Raw genomic sequence first — 24,469 nt, forward strand, 5'->3', positions numbered from 1 at the left:
GCAGCATTTTCACTTTGCACTCATCAAACACACATTCACAGATGAATACATGACTTTATGTGTGTACAGGTCTAGTGTTTTTTTTTTTTGTATTCTTTGACAGAGGCACAGGTACTGACATAGGTCTGAGATGCTAAAAGAGAGAGAGGTTAGGGCGAGGGAATGCATTATGCCAGAGAGTGTCCTCACCAAGATATAAGTACCAGTATGTGTGAGTGTGTGTGTGTGTTTGTCCTTTGATGCCTTTGATGTATCAACATTCTACAGTCTGATGTCAGAGGCTGCAGTAAGTGGACACACAGCCAGAGACAAGTTCAGAAGTCAAACAGGAGCAGAAACAGTTGGACTGGACAGGACTTGTTCATGATTTAGGAAGAAAGAAGCACTCAGATGTTTCTGCACAATTATTGACAAGGAAGGGAGGAGCTACTGCTGTTACAAGGACAAGAGGAAACCACAGGAAAGTGCAGATCAGCTCCAAGGTTTTCAGTAAGTCCATACATGTTAGTAGTTCATGTCAGTGTTTAGTTCATTTAGTGAAATGTTTTGAAAAGTGTCCCACGTGGGCCTTTGCTTTCTTTCCCAAGAGACAGCTTGACTAGTGGCATTTCACACAGTGTTCCTTTGTTTTTGGCAGAGCAGTGCATGATGGGTAGATCCAACAAATCGCGTTTGCCGCACGCCGCAGCCTATTTGCAGCAGTGTTTGTGTCTTTTCAGCCATAAACGTAACAGACAAAGGGGAGCTGATGCTCAAGGCACTGAAATGTGGGATTATGCATTGTGGGCACCGTCAGCCAGAGTGCTGTGCCTGGTGACCACCACCCGCTCTCTTCCAACTGCAGCTCATACTTACCTGGCAGGGGAGATACCATGATCAACAAGGTGGTTCACCCAGGGTGAGGCTCGGCCATTGCACTACGGCTGTGCTGACCCCTGCGAATTCCCCAAATGTGGGAATCTTGACTGCATAATTTCTGGTAGTGGGGGACTGCGTTCGCGCTCTCCCCTGTTGCGTGTGTGTAGAAGAAAACACAATGTGTCAGGAATTCCCATGTGCTAACCTGTTGAAGGCTCTCCATTTTGTGAAGTGGCTTTGTTGATTTGGGGTTACATGTCAGCTTTTGCAGTCTGTCCACAAAGCGGCAGTGTTGCTCTGCAGAAGCTCTCTGGCGTACGCTACAGAGTGGCGTGTTTAGTCATGACAATTCCCCGTGTTCCCATTGGAATTGGGGAAGTGGGCGTGGCCTTTCCATGACAAAATGAAGTGTGAGCTCTCCTGTCCTACTTTGCTAATTGTTTGTGGAAGAAATGTGTGCTAGATGTTGTTCTAGTATGTTTTATTTCTAGGCTTTGGTGTGGAACAGCAATGAGTTGAAGCTATTTTTGGCCGGCTTTGCCGTATGGCTGAGCCTTTTGAGTTGGTGAAAAGTCAAACATCTTTGTATAGCGGCAGGGAAAAGTACACAGCAGACAGATGGGCGGAGTTGCTAAGTGGCGGCAATTGATAAGCTGGCTTACAAACGGGACACCGCGACACTGTGACGGTTGTACCAAGAGCTTGATTTGGACGTCAAAGGCTTGGGCCTCATCGCTTCTCGGCCTTTTGGCTAAGATCAAGTGTAGTATCTGTTCTTATCAGTTTAATATCTGATATGTCCCCTATATGGGGATAACGTATTAAACCCATTTTTAGGAGAGGGAGCTGAAAAAGGGAGCTTGCTCCGCTCACTCCACGCATCGACCTGGCATTGCAGTGCCGCCGGGAACGGTGCACCTTTCTCTTGCTTTGTAGAAAATCAAGTTCTGACACACATGTTTAGTTAGGAGTCAAACTTTTACTGTGGCTGAAGGAACATGCGGCTAAGTTTTTATCAAGTGAATTGTGCACAACCAGTCAGTTGATTTACTGATATCACCCAGGGAACCCAGCTCAACAACACAGTGCACCTCAGCTACGATGATTGGTCGCGGACTCCCTGAAGACGCCTGATGGTTTCCCAGACTTTGTAGTCTCCATGTAAAAGCCAGGCCTGGATTTTTCAGGCTGGAGGTGGTGGGGAGGCTGGGATTTAGCACGCGGCAAGCCAAGGGAGGCGCACCGCGACGGTGGTACCCGGGACGACTAGGGTCCTCAGCTGCTCTCTGAGACAGGCCTGTTCTGACTCTTGTTTCTCTTCATAACGCACAAGTCTTTCGCCTTTTACTAAAGACTTCCGTGGAGAGGAACACCAATGAGTTGAAGTTATTTTTGGCTGGCTTGGCCTTATGGCTGAGCCTTTTGAGTTGGTGAAAAGTCAAACGTCTTTGTAGAGCGCCACAAGTGTGAGCTCCCCTGTCCGACTTTGCTCTTCCTTTGCGGAAGAAATGCGTGCTAGATGTTGTCATTTCGTTGGTATACTTTATTTTTAGGATTTGGTGGGGATGCTGGCGTCTTTGAGACAGGAAAAGTGTACATGATGACAATAAAAAAAGAAATAACGCTACTGAATGAACCTATTTCTTCAATATGACAGATGATGCTTGAAAAATATACAGTTGTAAGAAGCAAAGGAAACAAGAGAAGCTTTTACAAAAACAAGGTTCATGCAGCATTTTCACTTTGCACTCATCAAACACACATTCACAGATGAATACATGACTTTATGTGTGTACAGGTCTAGTGTTTTTTTTTTTGTATTCTTTGACAGAGGCACAGGTACTGACATAGGTCTGAGATGCTAAAAGAGAGAGAGGTTAGGGCGAGGGAATGCATTATGCCAGAGAGTGTCCTCACCAAGATATAAGTACCAGTATGTGTGAGTGTGTGTGTGTGTTTGTCCTTTGATGCCTTTGATGTATCAACATTCTACAGTCTGATGTCAGAGGCTGCAGTAAGTGGACACACAGCCAGAGACAAGTTCAGAAGTCAAACAGGAGCAGAAACAGTTGGACTGGACAGGACTTGCTCATGATTTAGGAAGAAAGAAGCACTCAGGTGTTTCTGCACAATTATTGACAAGGAAGGGAAGAGCTACTGCTGTTACAAGGACAAGAGGAAACCACAGGAAAGTGCAGATCAGCTCCAAGGTTTTCAGTAAGTCCATACATGTTAGTAGTTCATGTCAGTGTTTAGTTCATTTAGTGAAATGTTTTGAAAAGTGTCCCACGTGGGCCTTTGCTTTCTTTCCCAAGAGACAGCTTGACTAGTGGCATTTCACACAGTGTTCCTTTGTTTTTGGCAGAGCAGTGCATGATGGGTAGATCCAACAAAGCGCGTTTGCCGCACGCCGCAGCCTATTTGCAGCAGTGTTTGTGTCTTTTCAGCCATAAACGTAACAGACAAAGGGGAGCTGATGCTCAAGGCACTGAAATGTGGGATTATGCATTGTGGGCACCGTCAGCCAGAGTGCTGTGCCTGGTGACCACCACCCGCTCTCTTCCAACTGCAGCTCATACTTATCTGGCGGGGGAGATACCATGATCAACAAGGTGGTTCACCCAGGGTGAGGCTCGGCCATTGCACTACGGCTGTGCTGACCCCTGCGAATTCCCCAAATGTGGGAATCTCGACTGCATAATTTCTGGTAGTGGGGGACTGCGTTCTCACATGTTAAACTAATGTGGATGTTAACTCATTTTGTGATCATATCGTCAGTTAAAACACATTCACATGAGCTGCAGCCAAACCACAGGCTCCTAAAACTGCACTTATCATCTCTCTGAATTTCTTCTTCAAACAGACGTTAAACTCCATGAAATGATCAGGAAGTCAGTTTGGACAAAACACATTTGGTGTTTGTTGAACTGACTTCAGGTTTCATGTTGTTCAAGTAGAAACATTGTGACTCTACAATATCCACATGCTGAGCAACACACTGCACTAACAACATGATACAACACTGTGTTTGTGGAAAACAGCATCATTGTCATTGAGCTGATGAGTGTCTGTCTCGTTTATTTTCCTCTTATCTGTTTTGTCTTTGTCTCCATCTATCTGTCCTCTGTCTCTAACAACTCTTCATGTCTCTGTATGTGCATATTCATTTTAAAGGCTCAAGATGGTTTCCATGTGAACAGGCCTTTCTCTGGAGGAAATATTTGCCTACAGTGGTGGTCCTGCTGCTGTCTCCCTCCACTGCTCTGTGATCTGACTGGACTCCAGTCCAACTCATTCTTCTGTCTTTACAGGTTTACAGTTACAGAGCAGCTGCTGCTGTATTTTATTGCTTCTTATCAGTCTCACCTCCTGCAGCAGGAGCCACATCCCATCTGTCAAATCTGATGCTGCTTGTCCACAGAAAGTCAACAATGAGAATACTGAAGATACAGCTGCCTTCCAGGAACAATATGAAAACGTCAGTAGTATAAATTATAGAGCAACACAAGAGAAATGAAGAGATGAAAACCAACACCAACAGCAATCACGTCTACAAATGTTAGAAACATTCATTTTTATGAGTTAGTGATTTTCCCTCCATCTCCATCTAAACGTCCACCTGAACATCACATACAAAGGAACATTAGTCAGTTTGTGTTTCTTCTGGATCATTTTCAGCAGGTAACCAGCCAACATTACATCACTTTGATCTATGACAGGATCCTGTCACATTTATTGCCTCAATGTCACTGTAAATATTTTCCTTATTGAACTTCATATGCAGTGTGTATATGTGAACATGTCTGTGCTCAGAGATTCACTTTGAGTTATGAGGTTTGGTCTCAACTGCAGAAGTAAACTGGCAGAACAGTGAGACCTGGAGGATGAAGCAGGATGAACGGTTTGTATTTTTAGATAAGAAGTTTTTGTCCACAATCCCAGTTGTCATTTAAAGCACAGACTCATCACTCTGCCTCCACAAAGGCTCTAATCTAGTCACACACTGCTTCACAGTCAAAGAGAGAGAAACAAATAAATAAAACAATAAGAAAACCAGATAAAATACAAGAGAGGAGCAGATATAGAACACAAGTGTAAACATAAAATACTACGTTACCTAAAAACCTGTCTGAACAGATGGATTTGTATCTGCTTTGTGAAAGAGTCCACAGAGTCCACACACCTCAGACTTACTGGGAGATTATTCCAAAGTTTAGAGGCTGCAAACTGGAAAGCACAATCTTCCTGAGTCTTAAAACATGTCTGAGGTACATTTAGAAAGTCCTGACCTAAGAGATCAGCTCATGGTGTGGGGCTGCAGAAGGTCCATGGTATACTGTGGAGCCTGGACATGTAACAGTCACTTCTGCACAATGAACTTCAGTGATGGTTTAGTCAGCACATTATACAGGGACAGTGATACACCTGGATGTGTTTCATCCAAAATAAAAATACTACCTTCTTCAACTAATACTGTATGTCAGCTTTCAGGGAGTCTGAAGACGCCAACCGCCAACAGTGTGAGCTGCACACTGAATGTCATATTTCACTGTTCTTCGAATTAAGCATTGTGATTTTTGAAGTCCTCATATTAAAATGTGAAGTTGAAGGAGCTGGAAAAGTAAAACACAAAAGTGTAATACAAACCCATTCAAATAGGATTTTCCATTGTGTTGGTTGTAGTCACATCAAGTCATGATATGAATGGTCACTAACACTCAAACTGTGCTGGAACAGAGAAAAAAGTGTTTTTCCACTTTACTGCACAGCAAATGAAGTTGTTGATCTGAGCTTCTACTAAAGCACTGCCAACTCACTGATAACTACAATCAATATTCCTACAACTTTTCCCCAGTTAAGCAGGAAAAGTTTGGTTTGCATTATCAGTAACATAACACAGCTCTGATATGGCTGTAATTAATCAGTAAACAGTGACATAAGGCTGATATCCCAAAGTACAAACAAGAGCACAGGAGTGAGACTAAACTCCAAACTGTAGAGACTGAGGTAGAAGCTGCAAAAGTCCTGAGAGCTGAAAACAGAGAGACGTTTTAGAACAGAGCTTTCTCTCTAATCTTCAGCATAGATACACAAGTTTAGCTACTGAAGACACAGCTAAGGAGAGGAGAATGTTAAGAGTTGGCAATTTTTCTCATTAATTGTTATTGTTTATCTCATTAGCCTTCTTATCTTTAGTTTTATTATTGGTCTCATTATCAGCTCTGTTACTAGTCATATTTGACTGAGGTGATTATTGACCTGAAACACATTTCATCATGACTGGCCTCAGCATGGCAGGTAATGGAAAAACTTATATTCTACTTTTCAGGGCAGCCCTGTAACGAAGGGGCTAAGGTGCTGAACATCGACTACAACATCCCAGGTTCAAGTTCCTTTGGGCTCTTTGACACATTTGTCTCTACCTGATTTCCTGTCATCTCTCTACTGTCCATAATAAAGGAATAAAAATAACCCAAATGTCTTTAAGATACAGTCACATTCCCATATACACATGCAAAGCACTGGTGGTTGATCTTCAACATAAATGATAAAAAGACTTGGAGGACGCCTGTTTCAACTATATAAGTCAGACTGCTGAAGCCTCATGTTTGCTTCTTTTGAACTTTGGACGTCCCTTTTACACAGGACATGGACTGTGGATTTTATGCTCCATCATTTAGGAGGATTCAAAGCAACAACCACAAATGATTTTAATTTACATAAAAGCGTGTGAATGTTTCTGAACATTTGAAGTTTAAAAGACAAACTTGAAAAAATAGGCACCTTTCCTTTAACACAAATCATAAATCTATGCACTCACTCTGAATTCAAGATGGCGGCGCACAGTGATGCAGCGGCTTCTCGAGCTCCCAGGATTAAGCCTTACTTTTCCCACTTCGAGGCCGTTTTTAGCAGTAGTTTAGCGCTAAATTCACGTGTAAGGTACAGCTCTACCGAACTAAAGATCATCAGAGATAGTTCGGTTACCACAATCCGACCGACGCTGAAATCCGCACTCGGAAGACAGGGGCTCCTGAGGACGACGGAGTGGCGCAGCAGAGTACGGGGAGCAGCCAGCAAGAGGAAGCGATGCTCCCGAAAACAAAAGAGAGGAAAGCGAGCAGGCGTGCAAGTCCGGCTGAAGGCCAGCAGGGCGCCGATTCCAACTCTCTTTCTGGCCAACGTCCGCTCCCTGGACAACAAAGTGGATCTGTTACGTCTGAGGCTGAGTGTTTCCACGGAGATGAGGAACTGTGCTGTTCTTTGCCTCACAGAAACCTGGCTAAACCACAACATGCCGGACTCAGCCTTCCAGATCGACGGACTACAGCTTTTCCGGGCGGACCGTGACCACCGGTCAGGGAAAACACGGGGAGGAGGACTCTGTGTGTACGTGAATGAAGGTTGGTGTACAAACTGTGGACTGGTAAAAAGTTACTGCTCTGAGGCGATAGAACTTATGACAGTGAAATGTCGGCCGTACTATCTGCCACGGGAGTTCACCGCGGTGTTCGTCACCATTGTTTACATCCCGCCGGGTGCTAATGCTAACGCTAATGCTAACGAAGCATTACAGGAGCTACAAGACACCATTAGCTCGTTGCAGAGCAGGCACCCGGAGGCGTTTTACGTGGTTGCGGGAGACTTTAACCACGTGAAACTGACGGACACTTTGCCCAGTTTTTACCAGTGTAGCAGGATGAGATGTTTCGCCTTGCATCCCCCAGTGCGCCGTTTTGTTCACCTCAGTCCTCGTTGGCCTATCACCGCATGAGGGCACTCTATAAAAGAGTGCTGTGGCCATCCTGACCCTCTCTTGCTCCTGGCTCCGAGGCCCGCTTCCTGGTCGCCCGCTTCCTTCCGCCTCTCCGTCGTTGGCGCAGACGCCGGACGGCCGGTCTTTCACCGACGTGCGCGGCTCGTGGGTTATTCCCTGTGCCGCAAACTAGCCGCAGGTTGCTGCTAGCCTCCACTCGTGCTGAGAGAGCACGCACTCGCTTCCTCTCCCGTAAGATGATCACACGTAGCCTCATCGGCACGCACGCCGCGGTGTGTTTAATGCATTTATTTTGCATGTATTTGCAGCTTGGCTAACCTTATTTCTGTTTTGTTAAACACAGGGACTCATTTGCCAGCTGCCTTGTCCTGTCTGGTCGGAGCAGGAAACACTGCTGCTTTGCTGTGCTTTGCTGTGCTTGGCTTGTCCTGCCTTACTGGGGTTGTTTCTGCCGCGCTTCCCCGCTGTGGCGTTGCCGGTCGCTCGGGCGCTCCGGTGTTGCTGCCGTCGGGCTGCGCAGGTGGACAACGCAATTACCCCCTACCGACGTGGATATTGAATCGGCAGTTTCGTCCGTTTTGGGCCTGGACTTTTATAAATCGAATGCACGCTGGGGTTGCTCCCCATTTAATGTCCCCATTTCCTTTGCTGAATTTAGTTAGAATGGGTTTTGGGTTATTGTTTTGATTATTTTGTTTTCCTTATAGCTTTGTTTCTGTTAGGTTCGGTTATTTGGGTTATTAAATATCCGGTTTAACTAGGCCCTGGGCTGGCTTGGTTGTTTCCTCTTTTTTTTCTTTTTTTTCCTTTCTTTTCTTGTTTGATCTTTGACATTCCGTGGTTCAATTAGCCCTGATATTCAGTTTTGGTTTTTTTTGTTCCTTAACCATTGATTCTCTTTGTTTGCGACAAGAATTTCATGTTATGTTTAGTCATTGGTGCTTTGATTAATCTGTAAGCATTGATTTATTGTTTCTTTTCTTTTGTTATTGTTTGTATATTGGTTGTTTGTTTTCTTGTGTTGGGAGTGACTCTAATTTTACTTCCTTGTCCCCCTTTTCAGTGGCTGAGAGCTGAAGGTGGTGGCGGTCGTGGTGCCGGGTGGTGGTTTCCCCCTTTTTCCCGTGTCGTGTGCCTCCCCTGGTCCTGGGTTTCCTTCACTACGTGTGTGTGAGTGTGTGTGGCTGTCACGTGTGGCTGGGGTGATAATTTTTTTTGTATATTATTAGGGATCCCTCACCTTTCTCCTCGAGCTGGCTCCCCTGGTAAGCCTCAGCCCTGATAGGATCTCCCCCCTTTTCCCTTTTGTCCCCTGTGTGTGCATGGTGTTTTATAGTATTTTAATACTTTGTGTGTGTGTGTGTGTGTGTGTGAATGGTGTTTTATAATGTTTTAGCCAAGTGTCGACTATTTCGAATAAAGTATATTGATTATTGTTTGGAACGACGTCTCTGTCCCGTTGTAAAACGAACCTGGGTGCCTTAGAGTCGTACAGTTGTCTAAACTATTCCCTTGGGCGAAATTCCCAAGGTGGCGTTGTCTGGCTTATAGGTTGTTCATAGTTGGGGTGTTGCAGTGTTTGATACTATTTGCTACCACCCCCTATTATCCTTTTATTTCTTCCCCCTTCGCTCGCCACACCAGCATGTCACCATCCCCACACGTGGAGATAACATTCTGGATTGTGTGTACACTAACATTCAGGATGCATACAGAGCTCTCCCCCGCCCCCCTCTTGGCCTCTCCGACCACATCTCCATCCGGCTTGCGCCAGCTTACCGCCCCCTGCTGAGACGGATCAGGCCAACAAAGAAGACTGTCACTGTGTGGCCCAGTGATGCAGCCTCTGTGCTACAGGACTGCTTTCAATGCACAGACTGGCAGGTCTTCAGGGAGGCAGCCACATATGAGGGAGAGGTGGACCTCGAGGAATACACCTCCTCCGTCCTCGGCTTCATCTCAAAGTGTGATGATGATGTCGCCACCACCAGGACAGTAACCTGCTTCCCAAACCAGAAACCCTGGCTGAATGCTGAGGTCAGAGCTCTGCTGAAAGCTAGGGATGCTGCGTTTAGGTCAGGTGAGGCATCAGCGCTGAGAGTGGCGAGGAAAGAACTGACAGCGGGCATCTCGAGGGCCAAAGCCACATATGCTCAGAAAATTCAGGGTCACTTCACCTCCAACGACCCCCGGAGCATGTGGAAGGGCATCAAGTGCATCACAAATTACAACACCAGGGATGCACAATGCCCACTGGACCCCTCCCTGCCAGAGGCACTAAACAGGTTCTATGCCCGCTTCGAGGATCCTGACTCCCCCCCCTCCTGCACCAGACTCACACCACCACCTGGTGACACACCCCTCAGAGTGACCACAGCTGACGTGAGGAGAACCCTGATAGGAATTAACCCCCGCAAAGCTGCAGGCCCCGACAACATCCCAGGGCGGGTTCTGAGGGACTGTGCTCATCAGCTGTCTGAGGTGCTGACGGACATTTTCAACACCTCACTGTCACTGGCATCTGTCCCCCCCTGCTTAAAGACTGCCACAATTGTCCCCGTCCCTAAGTGCTCCACAGTGACAGGCCTCAATGACTACCGACCCATAGCTCTGACCCCAGTAGTCATGAAGTGCTTCGAGAGGCTGGTCATGGGCCACATCAAAAACTCCATCGATGTCACTGTGGACCCCCACCAGTACGCCTACAGGAAGAACCGCTCCACTGATGACGCCATCTCATCAGTGGTCCACACAACCCTCACCCACCTGGAGAGCAGAAACTCATATGTCCGTCTGCTCTTCCTGGACTTCTCATCAGCCTTCAACACCATCATTCCACAGACCCTGGTACAGAAGCTCTCCCTCCTCGGTCTGAGTCCCACACTGGGGAACTGGGTCCTGGACTTTCTGACCAGCAGAACACAGACTGTCAGAATCCACAACACCATCTCCTCCTCCATCACCCTCAGCACTGGCTCGCCGCAGGGCTGTGTGCTGAGCCCCCTCCTGTTCACCCTGCTGACATATGACTGCTCGGCGAGACACCCCAGCTGTCATATAGTGAAGTTCGCGGACGACACAGCAGTAGTGGGACGCATCACTGACAACGATGAGTCAGAGTACAGAGAGGAGGTGGAACATCTGGAGCAGTGGTGCAGAAACAACAACCTCTGCATCAATGTGAAAAAGACCAAGGAGATGGTGGTGGATTTCAGAAGAGACAGGCGCCCTCTCCCCCCCCTGCACATCGGAGGAGCAGCTGTGGAGGTGGTCTCCAGCTTCAGGTACCTGGGTGTACACATCACCGAGGACCTCACCTGGAACACCAACACATCTCATCTGGTTAGAAAGGCCCACCAGCGCCTCTACCTCCTCAGGAAGCTGCGGCGAGCTGGACTTGGAGGCTCAGTCCTGAGGAGCTTCTACCACTGTGTGGTGGAGAGTGTCCTCTGCACCTGCATCACTGTGTGGCATGGCAGCTGCACTGCTGCTGAGAGGAAGGCTCTGCAGAGGGTGGTAAAGGCTGCACAGAGGACTGTGGGGAACAGCCTGCCCACCACCTCAGACCTCTACACAGCACGATGCAGAGGGAGGGCCCTCCGCATCATGAAGGACTCCACCCATCCCGCACACAGTCTCTTTCAACCCCTCCCCTCAGGCAGGCGGCTGAGGAGCATCCGGAGCAGGACCACCAGGCTTCTTCCCTGAAGCTGTAAGACTGCTGAACTCTAGCCCTGCCCTGTAGACCCCCCCCCCCCCCCTCACCACACACTGACAGTCCTGCACTACAACACTTTATCTGTTCCCTAGGTGCAATACATGGCTACCTCTGCACTAACACTACCTCCCACTTGCACATGAGTGTTTATGCACGTGCTAACTTCGGCTTCCTTACCTTATCTTATTTTTACTCTATTTAATTGCTAATTGTTTAATTTCACAATGTTTATATATTTCTACTCTAATGTTTATTTTTAATTTCTCTAATGTTATATTTATTTTTTTTCTACTCTAATGTTATACTATTGCCCTTATGTTTATACTTCATTTTGTTCACGGCTCTGAATGGCTTAAACTGGGACCTGAGTACTAATTTCGTACCATAACATGTAAATGTCCTGGTATGACAATAAAGTTCCTTGATCCTTGATCCTTGATCCTTGATAATGCTTTGAAGCAAGAAATGGAAACCTAAGTTGACAAAAGGAAAATCTCACAGATACAATCATCATAAATAAACTGAACATGTAATGAAACCTTTGGGCTGAAGTTCTTGTGTGATTAGACATCATGACAATTTAACAAACATCCCACTGAACTGAAACACTGACATCAACTGTTCTGACTTTGTCAGTTTTTCAATAAAGTTATGTTGTGTTGTGTGGGGTTGAGCTCCACCTAGTGACGTTTTCTGCGTACTGCAGCTTTTCTGCCGGACTCTGGTGTGTGTGACGATGTTAGAGTGCTCCACCACAAAGTTAATTGTTGAGCCTTGGAATGGAACCGACGGTATGAGTGAATGCAATTCGTTTGTTTGTTTGTGGCACTGGGGTCTTATTTCAGGCAGTGTTTGAGATGTTTATTTTAAGTTTAAGAAAAAATGCTAATCGTTCAGCTAAGCGCTAGCAAGAAGCTAGTTAAGCCATTATAGCTAATTTACTTTGTTGTTTAGCCTCATTGTGTGTTCTGAAGTGAAATATAGCATGTGATAATTATTTTGTAACATGTTGTATCTATTTGTGTTTCAGTTTTACAAAGGTCATAAGAAGAGTCAGTAAAACAGTAAGAAAAATCTACTGGGTCTTTTTATTTGTTCGCTATCTGTCAGCCAGGACAGAATATCAACTAAAAAAGGTCTGACTTACTGAAAACCTTGGAGGTGATCTGGACTTTCCTGTAGTTTCCTCTTGTCCTTGTAACAGCAGTAGCTCCTCCCTTCCTTGTCAATAATTGTGCAGAAAAGGACAAACACACACTCACACACTCACACACACACACAATCTTGTCTTACTATAGTTGTGAGGACACATTTTTATATAGGCCTAATGCATTCCCTCGCCCCTTAACCTAACCTAACCTTAACCATCATAACTGAAAGCCTAACTCTAACCAAAACATAACTCATACTAATGATATTCAATCTTCTCAAAAATACCAAATGAATTACAAAAATAAGCAGCACTGCTACAGTTCACATTCATTTTCTTCATGTTAACAGTGAAATATACACCCCGTTGTTGAGCTTTTAAAATATCACAGCAGTAACAGCATTTAGCACATTAGCTAGCAAGCAGACACACAAATACACACACGAAGCGAAAAAACTTTCCAAATACCTTCACTCCTTCAAAGTGTATCTATCTGCTGTCTCAGTGGTGACAATGTGTGTGTGCTGTCTTTAAAGGTTAAAAATAATATTAAAATCCACAAGTTAAAGTGTTAAAAAGTATGAAAATGTAAAAGATGTGTTTTTCTTTAGTTCATGGAAATTGTGTTCGAGTGAGTTTTATGTTCTTTTCTTGGGTTTTGGAAACGGCGTCAGAATGAGCGTTCTTCTCTGTAATGTAACTCGCATTTCTTCTACATTACTTCAGTCAGAAAGTTAAGGCAGTAATGTAGAAACCTGCTGTTAAAGTTGGTAAATCTGTTTGCAGACGCTTCAGAATTAACGCTTAAGTATTGTTTGTGTGTAGTTTTCTAAGTGGTCTGTTTAGCGTGTTGTGTTTTTAGCATTTTATGCTAGTGACTACCATCACTAGCATAAAGTTATTGTACAGATACTGATTTGTGTTGTTTTTTCTGTTGTATTTCAGTTTTACATGAATGAGAGTGTCTGTGACTCTAAAGCATGAAAAGTCACACCTCGCATTCTTCATTGGACGTTATCTGGCTGTCTAGCCTCGCAAGACAGCGACCAGAGAGAAACAAGCACAGTGACATGGAATAAAGGCTAATAAATGTGAGAGTGGGTCTGAGGAGAGAAAGAGAAAAGAAGAAGTGCGCAGAGGATCATGGGAAGTCCCCCATCACCCCCCCTACATCTGACAGGAGGCAGTGGCTAACAGCTTCTTTCTAACCCAGTGTCCACTCTGAGGGTCCAGTCACTCCAGAAAACAGCCGAGAGGAATTCCTTCTCATGTGGACTCTGAGCCATGAGACGCAGCTGGAAGGGAAAAACCTGAGACCTCCCCTCAGAGCAGATATTCTATACACAGATCACACTGGAAAATGTTGGTCTGATGAATAATTGAGAATGGTTCACTTCAGTTAAATCCTCATATCTTAATGTTCAATCACTGAGAGCTCTGAAATGTTTATTAAACAGTTAAAATAAAGGTCTCCTTCCAGGTGTTTGCTCCATTTTAACACCCACACTGTGCTTATCCCACACAGTATCAGCTTTTGTGAACCAAACTGTGTTAATGTCTCTGTGATACTGTCACTGTGGCCCTGAGGCCGTCACTACCAGAGAAACACATCACTGCACAAGAGTCAAGGAGCCACATGTAAATCCACAGTGAGTCAGTGTGGCTACAACATGACCACATACAAAGAAATATACTCAGACACAAATATACTCAGTTGTCTGAAAGGCACTGAACATAATCACTTCATCCAACATCCAGGCTGAAGGAATGAATAACTTTATTTAAATTAAAACTTGTGGTGAGCAGCCTCAGGTAAGATCATCTGTGGTGGGTAAAGAAATTACAGGTAAACATGGAAACAACAACAGTTTAAATGAACATGTAAAGGACAACAATCCAAACTGTTGTCTTAAAAATGTCAAGCAGAAATGAATTCAGGAAATGTGTGTGTTATAAATTATACCTATGTGGTCTTTTCATATCATAACAATGATGTAGCAACCCCCTGAGCACCAGTGTAATGTTAATAAATTATTTGATGGACATTCATCTCAAAAAATGAAAATGTCATCAACACATTTAAACCATTGACTCATTCGTTTACAATAGTTTTTTTTAGTGAACTTCTGATTTGTTTCCATCAAGATTTGCTGAAAGTTTAATGAGGTTTAGAGCAAAAACACACACCTTCCTCTGAGCAGCTCCATCACTAATATTTTATATTAATTAATAAACCACTTCACTGGAAAACCTCTCACTCTGAACAGTTTATTCAAAAGTTAGATCATTTAAAACGAAGTGCTGATGTTCTGTCAGATGAGCTGTAAAGAGAAATGGATCATGTCACCTCACAGTCATATTCATGGTGTGTAACTGGCATCATTTGAAAGACAGTATTTAATATTGTAGGTGGGTAAGGTTAAGTAACTAGCTAAAGCTAGCTAAAAAACAAGACCCTTTCAGAAACTAAAAACTTTGGAGTAAACTTTTTAGTGTACAGCAAATCTACTGTTTTTCTAATTTGAAGAGGCTGGTTATGTGTCTTTATTGTGTCTCAGATGAGTCACATGAATAATATCAATATCAATATCAAAGCAAACAATAACCTCTCACTGCACTCTGTACAGTATGAAGTCATAGTTGTATTATCTGTCAGCTCTGGTCCTGCCGGTTTGAAATTAGATATAAACAACACTGACAAAGTTAGAAGATGCTTGTAACTCAACAAAAAAAAATCCCAAATTGTAAGAATAATATCTTTACATTTGCATATTTTGTAAACATTAGTGGAAAATAATGTCTAATTTAAGTTGCAATTTAAGCTGAAGATATATAAAAGGAGAATATTGACAGTGAGTCCTTCCATTCAAACATCAGCATGTATGCATTATTCATAAAACAGAAAAGCATGAAAGGTTTAAATTGTCTGTTTTTCCAGCTCATCAGCTCATAACTAAGATTAGGAGGAAACTGTCAGTGAGGAAGCTGCAGGTTGTTGCAGGAAGCCTGTTCACATGGAGGCATTAGAGGTGTGAGAAGAGACCATATATCAAAGATACACAGAAACCTGCTGCATTCTTCTGCATTGTCTTCTACATAATACGAGCTGTTGTCTGTCACACAATCTGTTCCATAGTTTATGATGAAAGTCATCAGTATTGTTGCCTTTGTAAATTAAAATGATTCGTTGCTTAAACTGGTGTTTTCTGATAACCAAACATCAAATCAAATCAATAGTTCTCTTATACAAAGTATGATTTATTTCATTGACTCTTTCCTACACTCATACTTTACATGTCAAAAACAGATTTGACTATTTCTGAAAATGGGGCAAAAATATTTCTGAAGATCTTCCACTGGAGGGAGCTGCTGGTACACGTGTCCAGTACTGAATGTGTTTTCCATTCATCCAACTGGGTCTGTACTATCATCATGTCTGCACTTTGATGTAGGACATCTCTGGTGGCAAAGCAGAAAGGCTCATATTTCTGAGGAACTGTGTGTGATAGCTTGAATCTAAGGGATAATGTGTGTCAATAAACACAATCCCACTGCTCCTGCAATACAATAAATGTGCAGCTGTGCTGTATTTTTTCTTTATTTAAAAGCTGTGGAGGAAATATACCATAGATGTTTTATTCATAAATAAAAACAAATACCTAGTGATTAATCTGCTTTTCTGCGACTGAACAAACACTGAAGTAGTTCATTTTTTGTAAAACTATGAAGAGCTATGATGGACGAAATTGTTTATGGACAATAACTTTCACACATTAACCTTTTTTTTGTGATCAAATTTTTATTATTCATATTTTGAGAAGACAACATACAATAATAACCAATATAAACCAAGCAATAGACAAAGATGGAGAAAAAGGAAAAAAATAACAGTATAAAAACCAGGACAAAGAAAGAAAAAAAAAACAACCAACACAAGATAAAACCCCACTCCCTCCCACCACCCCAGGGCACCCCAGTATCAAATGCTCCAAGCAGGCTAGATGGCTAGATCTGCTCCTTTAGTTTTCCTGCCGCCGACACCCATAGATCAATCTTGGATTCCTTGACACCAATTACACGAGCAGTGGACAACTCCAAGTAAACGATATCAATAAATGTGAGAATCTAGTGGTTCACTGAGAGCTTATCAGGGTGTTTCCACCTCATAGCTACTAATTTCTTGGCTGCAGTAAGGCCGGCAAGAATAAGTCTTTTCTGGTGCCCATGCATCGCCAGCTGAGATAAATCATTCAGGAGTAAAGTAGTTACTGACACAGGAATAGTCAAAGAAAACATATCTGACAAAAGACAGGATATCCTGTTCCAAAAACAAGCCACAGGTGGGCATTCCCAGTACATGTGGAGGAATGTACCAGGAGCCCCCAGGGAACACAGTGTGCATCAGGAATCAGCCACAAGACCCATCAAGTGCAGTCTTCTTGGAGTAAGGTCAATTCTATGAGCAGAATTCATATGGATTTGATGGTGATTTGGATAATATACAAAGCTAAGTGCAGGGTTGGATATATAGCACAGGGTTTTTAATACCACTGGGAAAGAGACCGTTTTGGAGTTTTTAAAAGAAATAAGGACTTTATTTAACAAAAATAATTAACAAAATTGAAATGTTAAAAGGAAAACTACATGTCAGTCACTAAGGGATTAGCTACCGTAAAACTAGCACTTGGGCCTAGGAATGCAGACAGGGCTAGGGCTTACCATAGCAGCAGGAAAACCGAACAGGGAAGGGTCCATAAAACTAACCACAAACAAAAAAGGAATCGTGAAGAAAACACCACCACCAGGGATTGACTGCTGCCTCAGGCCCTCAGCATCTGTTTGAGAGAAAAAGAAAATTAAAAACAGAGTGCTTCACATCCCTAGTGCTGACAGAATGATCTAAAGAAACCAATTTCAAATAAATCCAAATTAAAAAAAAACAAAATACAACAAATGTTACTAACAGTTGACATTAATAAATACAAACAAAACAAATAACTATAACCTAAATAACCCAGGCTTTCATTCCTGCTTGTCGTCCTAGTTTTTGCGCCCCTGTTTTACTTTGTTGTTCTAACCTCTGTATTGTTTCAGAATTACTTCCTGCCCTCCTGTGTTTCCCGCCTGTTTGATTAACTGGCCCCGCCCTAATGTGTTGCACCTGTTTCCCATTGTCCCCTCTTGTACAGCTCTGGAAAAAATTAAGAGACCACTGCAAATTCTTCTGAAATCTGTATCTCTACAAGTATGACAGCCATTCCATTCCTGTGTATGTGAATTCCAACACAAGCACACCTCAGTCTACTTAATGAGGTACTGATTAGGTGATCACCTGAACCAAATCCTATTTAATGAGGAAAGGTATAAAAACCACTGCTGTGGTCATCACTATGCTCTTGCAATAGGACTGGCTGGATGGCAAAAACAGTGCTAGTAGAACTGCAAAAGTAATAACAATCAAAAGAATAACTATTGACCATGCCAAAACAGTTGAAAAGAAAAGTTTTGTTTGAGGAAAAGAAGGTGTCGCATGGGTAAAGTAAGATTTTATTGTGTGTTTTTAATTTATATTCTCTGATTTTAGTGTGTGGTGTGTTTTATTGCATGTATTGCACACTGGGAGTGTATTGTGCTTTTATTCTGAAAAGCCCATGCAGATGTCACTCCCCACGGTGTAATCACCTGCACCTGTGGAGCTTAAGATTGGCGAGCGCTGATAAGTTCGGGAGGAAACCGGAAGGGAGAGCACAGACACAAGGCGGAGGAGACACAAGGGACAGGCGGCAGGACCACGCCGGAGCTGCCGTTGACAGAGAAACCAAGGACGGATTGTTTGCAGGCTCCATGAAGAAGCAGGCAGAGTGTTACTCTGCCCAGCGGTGTGAGTAGCGATCTGCGGCGAAGCGTAACCGGTACTTGTATGTGTTTAAAAGTGCAGTGACTGCTGTCCCGCTTTCCTGTTGGTTCGAGGTCGGCGTTCCGAGGAGGACAAGGGCGCGGTGCAGCGGCGTGGTGGACCCGTGATGCCGAACGACTCGACGCTTCTGCGGTGACCGAGCCTTTTCCGCCAGCGCCCGAGTGTGTGCGCAACCCCGGCCTCCACAGATAAGACTCTGGATTGCTCCATTGGACTCTCCCCCCATTCAGTTTTAGCCTCTCTCCTTTTAAAATACCTTTTTACCAACCCTGGTCTTATAGTCTTTTTAGTTTTTATCTGTGTTCTTATATTTTATCTTATTTTATGAATAAACACCCGTGTTCCTGTCAAGATCTGTGGTTCTCTTGGTTTTAGCAACTGCTCTCTTGGCTGATTTTTAACTTGCATGCATTTTTAATACACTTTTATTAAATACAGAAGGACACTTAACCCATCCACAAAGGGTTAAATTCTGGCTTTACTGGCAGAGGGATACAGTGAGCATCAGGTTGCTTCCATCCTTTAAATTTCTAAGATGGCTGTTCATAAGAACAATGTCAAGCAGCAGACACTGGGGACAACAAAGCTACAGACTGGCAGAGGGTGAAAATGGCTCTCCACTGACCAGGATGACCGTCAACTCATTCCAATGTCACCGTAGGATGACATAAAGTAACCTACAAAAAGAATGGCAAATGGCAGCTGGGGTGAAGTGCACAGTGAGAACAGTTCAAAACAGGTTCCTAGGGGCAGAGCTCAAGTCGTGTAAAGCTAGAAATAAGCCCTTCATCAATGAGAAGCAAAGAAGAGCCAGGCTGAAGTTTGCAAAAGACCATAAGGATTGGACCATAGAGGACTGGAGTAAGGTCATCTTCTCTGATGAGTCCAATTTTCAGCTTTGCCCAATACCTGGTCATCTAATGGTTAGACAGAGACCTGGAGAGGCCTACAAGCCACAGTGTCCCACACCCACTGTGAAATTTAGTGGAGGATTGGTGATAATCTGGGGGGCTTCAGCAAGGCCGGAATCAGGCAGATTTGTCTTTGCGGAGGACGCATGAATCAGTTTATGTACAAGGTTATCTTGGAAGAAAACTTGCTTCCTTCTGCTCTGACAATGTTCCAACTCTGAGGATTGGTTTTTCCAGCAGGACAATGCTCCATGCCACACAGCCAGGTCAATCAAGGTGTGGACAGTGGTGTAGTCCAGGGTATACGCCGGTATACGGCGTATACCTACTTATTTTTCAGTCAGCATTGCATATACCCACTTCTAAATCCCCTGATGCGCACCATTCAATAATATCTGTGAGCCAGGTTGCCCATTTTTTCCTCAAGGATGGTGAAGTCATGACCCACCCTCCTCTGCCTCTAATTGGCTGGTACTCGCTGCCTTCACTGATTAGATTGGTTAACTTTAGACATGAGGACTGATGAGCCAATTAGAGGCAGAGTAGGGTCACTAACACCTCAGGTGCCAGTGCCACTTGACGCTAACGGCAGACAACAGGCGGCGGTGTGCCACCCCAGTTGATGGAAGACATCATTCTGCTGTAAGTTTTAAGGTGAAATGAATCATTGTTTTACTGGCAATATGACTGCACATTTATAGGAGAAGAGATTTTGTCGCCAATAGTTAAACTGTGCGAGTCGGCTAACGTTATGAAAGGAATTTTCAGTAAGTGTTTAATCAACCCAGTTTGCAAGAATTTCATACCAGACTGTAATGTTAGATGAAACTTATTATCTCAATGTCTATGAAGCTCGTTTGTTATGGTAAAGGTCTAAATTATAATGTTAGCCAAGTTACTTAGCCCTAAGTGACCTACATGATCTAGTTTAATTTAGTAGCTAGGCTACTTTATTTGGGAGAAATGTTGTCAGTAGTTTATAGAATAAAACAAAAATGTTCTTTTTACTCAAACACATACCTAGAAATAGTAACAACGGAGAAACCGATAATTTTGCAGCGGTCTCTTAATTTTTTCCATATTTCCTGTATTTAGATGCGTCTTCCCCTTTGTTCTCTGCAAGTTCGTCTTCGTCCTTGTGGCAAGCGTTCCAGCAGTATTATCCTCGTGTGTTTTCTAGTGATTTTCGACCCAGTTTTTCCCCTTGTGTCGAGTTTGCCTAACGATTTGGATACCTTTGCCTTATTCTTCTGACCACCGTGTACCGACCCCTGCTTGTGAATAAACCTCCCTTTACTCACCTGAACCAGCGTTGAGTTGTTGCATTTGAGTCCCTGGTCCGAGCCTGGCCTGATAAAGGAAAATAGTGAAAAAGAAGAAAACAAAGAAATAACAAAATAATGGTCTCTGTGGAGTAGACCAGCTCAGGGCTCTTCAATAACCAGCAGAGCGCAGAGCAGGACTGTGCAAAAGAACGGCAGTGTGCAGAAGAGCAGCAGTCTACACAAAACAGCACACTCCAAGGGCCAGCAGAACAGAAGAAGGAGTGTATCCAGGGAGTGGTAGCCAGTGGCAGGCCAAACAATTACCAGGACTCTACAAAAGAGGGCAAACAAACAGATTTAATGATAATAGTGGGATTATTCTTTGTGTGTCCTCTTTGCTTCTTAAAGACAGACAGATATCTGGCATCATCGGTATCTAGTTCAGAAGCAGCTTTGGATTTTAATTTGACTTAATGCTGTGAAGTGGTTGAGGCCGTGTAGGATTTAACACTATTTGGTCATAACTGTCAGGAAGCTTTGTTCCAGTCAACAATATTGTAATGTGAGAACACACTTATGTTCAGTTAATGTGGGACTTTAGGCAACACTTCAATGTCTGCTTTACCGGTTAACCCTTGTGTTCACAGCCATGTTAACAATAAATATGCTGCTAACTTTAGAAACACATGGCACTGAAGGAAGAATTTCATTGTTAGCCTCATATTGAATATCAGAATTAGGTGAAGAAGAAGATCCAAAATGCCAGAACGCTTGTCTAAACTTGTAAACCTTAGTAAAATCAACAATGGTAGTTTCAAGTTGAGCAAATTCAAACATCTCTCTTTATCCCATTATGTTGCCGTGATAATTTGAGTTTTCGCAACATTTTATTTTTTACAGTGTACCAAATCCCCTGCCTTGACCTGTTCAGCTTCCCTACTCTCACCTCTACCCTCAGCACTCAGATTCTGGTTCCTCCTCGTCCTACCTCTGCTTCACAAAGACTCTGCAGCAGCTCATGTCCCTTGAGTGACTCTTTGTTTGGATTCTTTGTTTTGTGGTTTGTTTGTTTGGATTCATCATTTCCTGTTTTACTTTGAAATTACTTACCTACTGTGTTGGTGTTTTACTTTCTGCCCTTATATCTTTTTCCTGCTTCTGCGATTGTCTGTCCCGCCCTGATGTCCTTCACTTGTTACACAATTCCCTTGTGTATTTAAGTCTCTGTGTTCTGTTCATTCCTCTGAGTTTCCTCATGTTTCTACTTAGTTCCTGTTCATGTTCTACTGGATTGTCATGTTTCATACTTTGATGTACTCGTCCTAGCAGATTGACCAGATCCATTTAAACAATAGGACAGAAAAGCACCTTGATTATTCTACATTGTGAAGCTTGTCTGAACTCACAGGGACAGGGGGCCCAGCCTCATTATGGTCTGTCTGCACACACATCTGCCTTAATTCAAGATACAAATATGAAACTGGTGGAAACAGTAAGTGATATTTATCTCATGGGTTCTGTCTCAGAGAGTCATACAAATTCAGAGCCATGTAATATGATCTATTATTATTACTGTTACTAGGACTGAAGACGAATAGGCGGCACAAAAGGTGTCAAGGACTCAGTCTGATAAGTAGGACTCAAACCAGTTTAGTGGGCTTCCTTTGATGCCAATTAAAAGTTCCAGTCTCAAGTTCTTTGTCTGATGTACTTCAGTTCAATTCAATTTTATTTATATAGCTCCTTCCACAATCAAAATTGTCTCAAAGCACTTTACAGAGACTCAGAGCCTGACTTGCAAGGTCATGTGTAAACTCAGATGTGATTTTGATCAAGACTTGTCCTGTCAGGAACAAGGAAAACAGTGTCAGTGTGGTGTGTTCAGAGCTGTAGTTACTGACAGTGACCACTGGAGGGCAGTGATCATGGTAGTTCCTCTGTGAACAGTCCAGTTCCATCCACATTAATGTGAAGCCTGAATGTTTGTGTTGAAGACATCACTGTTGAAATGGACAATTTAGTTCCATTGGAGCTCAGCTGATTCAACTGATCAATAATCAATAATAATGAAAACATCAAACAGCAGCAGAGTGTTTTTGTGTTCACACTGGGAGTCATGAGGAGGTTTCATGTCTTAATAACACTCAGTCCAACCAGTCACACTGCATATTTGGATAATGAAGAGACGACACACCCACACACACCTCTCTGGGCAAAGCCTTACAGTTTACTTTCACTTTGACAAAACTTTGTGGCACAGATGATTTTCTCCATCTGAAGGTAAATGTCAGCAGTTTTAATGTTTTACTCATCAACACTCCCTGTTGTTACCTGGGATTTCTGATGCTTGAATTATTGTGTTTCTTTTTTTTTTTGTGTGTGTGTGTCAGTTAAAGTTCACTCACACAAGAGGCTGAGGAAAAAGAAGCGTGAACTGAAGAACTAAGAGTCTTTCCTACACTGACAGGAGAGAGCTGCAGAGGGATGAAGTTCATGGGAAAAACTGAGTAAGTGGAGTTCTTGATTGGTTTGATTTGTCTTCATTAAAGGGACATGATTTTGTCTAGTTTGTGGAAAATGTTGACAGTGACGTCTCTAGTTCTTCTGGTTATTTTAGCTGGAGAAACTGGTTTATTACCAGTGTTTTACAGTTGGATGGAGTTTGTTTAAATCAGGAGGAGATTTGAAACAGTCGTCGCCTCAAACTGAAATATCAGCTTGGAAACTTCAGACGAGTAAAGATGGCCGTCTGTTTATGACATTCATGTTTATTTATTTATTTAACCAGGTAAGTCAGCTGAGAACAAGTTCTCATTTCCAGCGACTTCCTGGCCAAGAGGCAGAAGCATGAGGCATGTTATACAATAATTCAGTAAACACAATAAATAATAATGGCAATACTGATCTACTGAAGGTAGATAAAGGGATGAAGGTACAGAGCTTTTGTGTTTTTTGGAACTCAGTCCAGTCGCTAGGGGCAACAAAATGGAATGAGGAACGACAAAGGTGTCGTGTGTGTGTGAGCAGGAACATAATCTGTGAGGAGTCTAAAAGGCAGATCATTGCAAATGTTAAAGTCCTGATGAACTTTACAGACGATATTGAACCATGGTGAAATTACAGGATATGGTCTGTAACAGACATGGACTCATGGGCCTCCTTCTCAGAGCAGGAGGAGCAGCTGATATTTCTACAGAAGAAATGATGGAGATGATGATTCATGTAAAACATTTTAAGTTAAGGTTTTAGTCTCTTGGAGATACAGAATGTTCACTGAATAAAAGCTTTGTTACACTTTTTGATCCAAGCAGATAAAAACATTTTTCAAGTTGACCATCTACAGTTGCAGTTACTGTGGTAACTGCATTGTCGTGGAGTTGTTGTTAAACCCAAATCCTGCTTTGTGGAAAATGTTGACAGTGACGTCACTAGTTCTTCTGGTTATTTTAGCTGGAGAAACTGGTTTATTACCAGTGTTTTACAGTTGGATGGAGTTTGTTTAAATCAGGAGGAGGTTTGAAACAGTCGTCGTCTCAAACTGAAATATCAGCTTGGAAACTTCAGACGAGTAAAGATGGCCATTTGTTTATAACATTCATGTGTGTGTGTGTGTTTGGGTCTTTGTGTGTGTGTGTGTGTGTGTGTGTCGGGTGTGGGTGTGGGTGTGTGTGTGTCGTCTCATCATTATCCAAATATGCAGTGTGACTGGTTGGACTGAGTCTCAGTCAGACTGAAGTTCACATGCTGAAGTGTTATTAAGACATGAAACCTCCTCATGACTCCCAGTGTGAACACACAAACACTCTGCTGCTGTTTGATGTTTTCATTATGATTGATTATTGATCAGTTGAATCAGCTGAGCTCCAATGGAA

At 43.2% G+C, this 24,469-nt stretch overlaps 4 non-coding genes across 4 annotated transcripts; all 4 read left to right on the forward strand.

The window, feature by feature from the left end:
- The first annotated feature begins 847 nt into the window (after window positions 1-847).
- Window positions 848-1,011, forward strand: LOC121189101. The gene has a single exon (XR_005894812.1). It is a non-coding gene; the product is annotated as a U1 spliceosomal RNA (small nuclear RNA).
- Window positions 1,012-1,589: 578 nt separating this feature from the next.
- On the forward strand, window positions 1,590-1,781 carry LOC121189128. The gene has a single exon (XR_005894836.1). It is a non-coding gene; the product is annotated as a U2 spliceosomal RNA (small nuclear RNA).
- A 380-nt stretch (window positions 1,782-2,161) lies between these two features.
- On the forward strand, window positions 2,162-2,276 carry LOC121189054. Its single transcript, XR_005894772.1, has one exon. It is a non-coding gene; the product is annotated as a U5 spliceosomal RNA (small nuclear RNA).
- Window positions 2,277-3,433: 1,157 nt separating this feature from the next.
- Window positions 3,434-3,589, forward strand: LOC121189110. The gene has a single exon (XR_005894820.1). It is a non-coding gene; the product is annotated as a U1 spliceosomal RNA (small nuclear RNA).
- The last annotated feature ends 20,880 nt before the right edge of the window (window positions 3,590-24,469 follow it).

Source organism: Toxotes jaculatrix, chromosome 10 (assembly GCF_017976425.1).
Source record: "Toxotes jaculatrix isolate fToxJac2 chromosome 10, fToxJac2.pri, whole genome shotgun sequence".
NCBI lineage: Eukaryota > Metazoa > Chordata > Actinopteri > Toxotidae > Toxotes > Toxotes jaculatrix.